Source organism: Capsicum annuum, chromosome 2 (assembly GCF_002878395.1).
Source record: "Capsicum annuum cultivar UCD-10X-F1 chromosome 2, UCD10Xv1.1, whole genome shotgun sequence".
NCBI classification, from domain to species: domain Eukaryota; kingdom Viridiplantae; phylum Streptophyta; class Magnoliopsida; order Solanales; family Solanaceae; genus Capsicum; species Capsicum annuum.
The window spans coordinates 86771019-86777240 of record NC_061112.1 but is presented as its reverse complement, the minus strand read 5'-3'; the positions used below and the strand labels follow the sequence as shown (position 1 = coordinate 86777240).

The 6222-nt window shown below is 33.0% G+C and overlaps 1 pseudogene; it reads left to right on the top strand.

Moving 5' to 3' along the window:
- The first annotated feature begins 3026 nt into the window (after window positions 1-3026).
- Window positions 3027-5192, top strand: LOC107853288 (annotated as a pseudogene).
- The last annotated feature ends 1030 nt before the right edge of the window (window positions 5193-6222 follow it).

Sequence of the window (6222 nt, the reverse complement as noted above, 5' to 3'; positions counted from 1 at the left end):
ATTTGATGTATTTTCTCAAAATAAAATCCTAATAATCTATGAAAATAAATAACTTTGACATGATCCCATTCAAACTAAATAGAGATATTGATAAGCAAACTAACAGTTAATGAGTAATAATATAACTAACTAAATAACAATACTAACCTAATTTTGTTTCAATAAATCACAACAAAACACACCAAAAAAAATCAATTATTTAATTCATTAAATGTGAAAATGAAATTATAAAAAAATAAAAACTTTCATGGCATTTATGACATATTCAACACCACCACATTATCTTCCTCAAGCATATCGGATTCCTTAAGAAATTTAATATTTTTTATTTTAATTAATTATATATTTTATAAATATAATTAATATTTAAATATTTATGATGATTAAGTAGACTTGAGTTTGGACTCCTCTTGTTATTTCAGTACTCTATTCTATTTTTAATTATTTTTTGTTTGACCACGGATCAGTCCAACCCAAATTGCTCAAGCCGGGCCAACAAACTTATTTGGGTTGGGCTAAAAAATCATGTTCGTAAATAGGCTGCAAAAGTTTTAGTTCAATCCTATCAAACACAGGTCTATATTGATAGTTGTAGACATAAGGATATTATATACCAATTAATATGATGACTATGGTAAAATATTCCTATTAGTTATTTTTATCATAAGGAACGTGTAAAGTCCAAAGTCGACTAGTAAACGTGAACAAAAAGAGTCTAAGACCTAGCACATCCATAGCTATTAATTGAACTTAGGAAAATATCTAATAACCCGTGCATGTGTTCGCTCTCATGAAAGATTTTATATATATATATATATATATATATATATATATATATATATGTATATATATTTTGAACTTGGGAAAATATTCAATAACCCATGCATATGTTCACTCTCATGAAAGATTAACCCCAAGTGTCTTTAATTTTTTACTACAAATTTCTAGCAGTCATTCTTGCATGCTAAGCTTATATTCGATTAACACTCGGCTCGAAGAGGTGCAAAAAACTACGATCTATACCTCGACAGGATTTAACTCCAACACCACTAAAACAATTGAGCTTCAACAATCAACAAATTACAAAACTCTTGTAAACTAGGAATTAAACTCTAAATCCTATTTCATAAAAAACATAAACCTTTCTAAGGTGAGTGTTCCCAAGTCTTCGAGTTCCCCAACTTGAAGACAGTAACCCTACCTCAGTTTAAACTCCACTGAGACTGGAATTAAAATAACAATACAACTCAAAATCAATCCTAATACATAAAGTCCAAGACTCCTTAACTCTAAGTACTAGGAACAGGTTCAATGATGATGTCTTCAAGATGGTGAACTGCTCAGATAATTTGTCGATGTGTTGCTTTCTTTTAAAGTGTATGAGTGATTAAGTGAGTCATTCCCTCGATATAAAAACAAATCTACAAGGAGTCCTTCAATATCATCAGTCTTCTATCTTCCTTTGGACTCTTCAACTCAACAGAGTTTGTTGTTTATTCAAAGTCCCTTTTCAACCCAAACTCCTTAACTGAATGAAACTCTTTCTTCAACTTATCTTCCAGTGTTTTAATCAATCACCACTTCTTCCTTCACGCGTGATCAATCATTATGACTTTATCAAGAGAGCTTATTCATTCCCGACTTCAAGCGAGCTTGTTTGTATCCCCTAGTGAGATCTGACTTCTGTCATCATGTGATTGGCCCAACTTGAGTAACATATATCATTTACATGTTAATCATCAAAACTTCATTGATCTAACAAGTTCCCCCTTTTTGATGATGACAAACATACTACCTTGATGCAACCATTATATTCCCTGAAAACTTAGTCAAGAGAAAGTACTAAAATGAAATATATTAGTCATTAGGTTATAAATATATGCATAACTCATCTTTCTCCCTTTGACATCATTAAAAAGTTGGTTCAATGAGACAACTCAAGATGCCCTTACTGAGCACAATATAAACTTTACGATTGAGAAAACTCATGAGACCCTCATTTATCAAAAGAATCATATGGCACTACCTGGTACAATGAGGAGTCCTGTTAATCCCATGCGAAGGTTAAGAAATATACTTGCTGAATTGGAACTGGGTGAGGACCTGGAATGCAAAACATCTAAAAATTCTCAGTATACTGACTAGGAAGTTGCTCAAACTAAATTGCTACTTTTCTTTTGCCACACACTCTGCCATAGAGTAGGCACATTTATTTTCTAAGTAAATGAGTTTAGTTACTTACCTGTGGTGGACACCTCAATCAATTTTTCTGCCTAACATATATATTATTAGGCTTACTTACATATACCTCGTGACTAAATTGTAAGCGTAGGAGTGGTATCGTGTAGCAAAATATTTGAGACTCGTGCTGATAACGTGTTATGAAATATAAATAAAGAACAACAAGAATAAATAGAGAGAGAAGAAGTTTCTTTATTTCTCTTTAAGGGATGAGAGATTATAAGATGATTGATTATACAATGAACAAAACCTCTCTATTTATAGGGGAAAATACTCCTTGTTTCTGACTAAAAGACATATACTTTAAATTCCGATAGATATCAACTAGATCTTGATAGACATTCATTAAAGCAAATCGACTTCGATTCTTGAATAATGTAAATACATTTATAACATATTATTTGTAATTTTAATTTTTCAAAAAAATAATCATAGTTTAATAAACCTCATAAAGGGTGAGTATAATTTTCATTATGTTGGAAATCTAAGCGTTTGATTTTGAAATATAGAGGGAGTGTATCCGAACTGGATTATATTACCAAGGTCGTTTAGTGTAGAACAAATGTTCAGATAGATTTTTCAACAACTTTTATCTTGAACTTAGATAAAGACAAAAGACCCAAATTTCATAGCAAAGGGCACGAGAAATATCATAGTAAAGTTAAACGAGAAATTTCACTTCTATTTTGTTCATTTGCATAAAGACAAAATAAATGTCAACCTTGGCCACCCTATATAAAGGCTATGGCTCCATTGCATCCAACTTCCAAGGCATCACATATTCCTACAGGAAACCAATATATTCCCTAGTTCATATATAAGGCAAGAAATTATAGAGACAAATGGACTACGTGAACATTTGTCTAGGACTGTTATTTGTCTGGCTTATGGTGCATGGACTGATTTCACTTAGACGAACAAAAAGACTAGCACCAGGTCCATTCCCTTTGCCCATCATTGGAAATCTTCACTTGCTTGGTGACAAACCCCACAAATCACTTGCCCAAGTCGCAAAAACTCATGGTCCAATTATGAATCTGAAATTGGGGCAAGTAAACACAGTGGTCATTTCCTCCTCAGTCCTGGCAAAAGAAGTCTTGCAAAAGCAAGATTTAACCTTTTCCAATAGGTTTGTTCCAGATGCAGCTCGTGCCTGCAATCACTCATATTTCTCTGCTGTAAGGCTACCTGTCGATTCTCAGTGGAGAACACTTCACAAGATTATGAACTCTCACATCTTCTCAGGCAAAGACTATAAATTGGTAACTGAGTCAAATTTGAGCGAGTTAAAATGAATCAAATAAATAAGCACGGCCTGAATTGCCTAAAGTTTTTGCTTGGGCCAAATAAGTTGTGTCAATATTGTCATGACTTTAACCTCTTAAACAAGACCCAACCTTCTCTTTTTTTTGTTTTGCTTTTTGAATAAAATTAGAAATTTATTTTTCTTAAATTAATAATTTCTTTATTTCAATTTATATGGCATAAAATTTTTCTTTTTTGAAATTTGTAATCCTAGACTATAAAAACTTGTCAATCTAATTAAGTATGCTCAGATTTGGCAAGCCATCATCATTTTGGTATGGACTAAACAAATTTGGGAAGGAGGAAGGAATCTAGTTCTTTCAAAATTATGTCTCTCTCAATATTCAAGTTACGTATCATCATTGATGCAATAGTTTGATGGTAATTCCTTTTAACCCGTTAGGTCAAATCAACAAACAATTTATATTGCGATATGTTTTAACTTGCAAGTTAGAGCAAGAAAATATTAAATTGATTAATTCTGTCACCGCTATTCTTAGGTAACAGGCTTGACGCTAGTGAGCATCTGAGGACAAAAAAGATCCAGGATCTGATCGATTACTGTCAAAAGACTGGTGAAACTGGTGAAGCAGTGGACAATGGCAGAGCAATCACCTGTGTCTGGTGAGTTTACTCTCCACTCCTCTTTCTCCAATCCTCAATTGTCTTGAATGGTGCAATCACCTCATCTAAGTTTTGACAACTAGAGATTAGAGATGACTAAATATATATATTCGAGTGAAAATTACTGAATTCGAATAAACCCATACCTTTCCCTCTGGACCCGCCCCTAATTTTGATAATTTAGTTGTATATATGTCTCTACTAGTTGTTTGTTTGGTAGCTTGGTTAATGGTTGTTGCAATAATGCCACACCTTATCAACAGTGACGAAATTTCAGTTTGTCTACTTGAAAGCGACACAGTTTAGGATCTTAGACCAGTAAATTTTGCAGGAATTGTTTACAGCAGGAACAGATACTGCATCAAATACGTTGGAGTGGGTAATGGCTGAACTACTTAAGAATCCACATACTTTGGAGAAAGCACAAGAAGAACTTGCACAAGTAGTTGGCAGAGGCAAACTAGTAGATGGAGCTGATGTTGCAAAATTACCTTACTTGAAGTGCATCATCAAGGAAACCTTTCGACTACACCCACAAGTTCCTTTCTTAATTCCATGCAAAGTAGAGGAAGATGTTGATTTTAGCGGCTATTTTATTCCAAAAGACTCACAAGTTCTTGTGAACTCATGGGCAATAGGGCGGGACTCTAGCCTATGGGAAGACCCATTGGACTTTACGCGAGAGAGGTTTTGGGAGTCAGAAATAGATGTCAAAGGCCAGGATTTTGAGCTCTTTCCGTTTTGGCGCTGGTAGAAGAATTTGCCCTGTATTGCCCTTGGCTATCTGGACGGTTCCAGTAGCACTAAGTTCATTGCTAAATGCCTTTAATTGGAAGCTACATGGTGGAATTGTACCTAAAGATTTGGACATGGAGGAAGATTTTGGTATTACCCTGGCGAAAACTCAACCTCTGCTCGCTATCCCTATTCCGTTGTAGCTGCTAGGATAAACTTAAGAATTTATGTAGTAGATTAGTAGCCATTTGTCCATGAAAATCAAATATTGTTCATTTTGTTTTGAATTATTAAAGTAGAAGTTGTGTTTAGTCATACTTTTTTGCAAAAAATATTTAGAATTTGAAAGTAAGTCTTTTTTCTAAACATGATTTATAGCTCCCAATTTCTAAAAACTAGTCAAATCACTCAACTTGACTAATTTATTTGAAAAATAGGATCAGATTTGTTCTAAAAGAACGATATTTCAACACAGATATTAGATCTCATATATGAGCTATTACATATTATTACAAATTTTTTATTTTTTATTTGAAATTTTTGAATTTGTGGTTATGTCTACCGCTTTTGCTAATGATATTTGGTCGTTCAAATGTACATTTCCTAAAAAATATAAATTTGATTTATACATGAACTATAGTTTAAATAGGGTTTGTTAAAAAACCTAAAAATTTCAAGAAAATTTGAAAAAAGAAACTATAGTGAAAGCGAAAAAAGTAAGCAGCAAGATTATTGTGGGCGTTTTTTAAATTTCAAATATAATGTTTTAAAATTAAGTTAGAAGATGAATATTATGAATAATAAAGTAGATAAAAATTATTGAGAAAAGGCAAGAGATGAGAGCTTTTCATTCTTCCAAATATCAAATGTACAAGTGTATACAATATGAACCCTTATGCCTCTATTTATAGTGTCAAAGATTGTCATAAACATGACATTAACCATTAACATAATGGATAAGGTTATGGATGTGTAAGATCACAAAAATAATGGTCATGAATGGTGGAGGTTATCTTCATATGAAGGGAAATAATGGAGACAAGTAGTGAAAGTAATTTATAGAGTAGTGGACATCCACACTTATTTGTTTTATAACACTCCCCCTTGGATGTCCATAGATGATGTGACCTGTTAAAACCTTACTAGGAATGAACCATGTGAGAAAAAAAATTCTTAGTAAAGGAAAAAGAGTACACATATCTTATAATACGCGTTTGTTTTGTTGCCTCGTTAAAAACCTTGCCAGAAAAATCCATTGGGACAAAACCTAGGCCAAGGAAAAAGAGTGCAACGCGTATTTTACTCCCCCTGATGCAA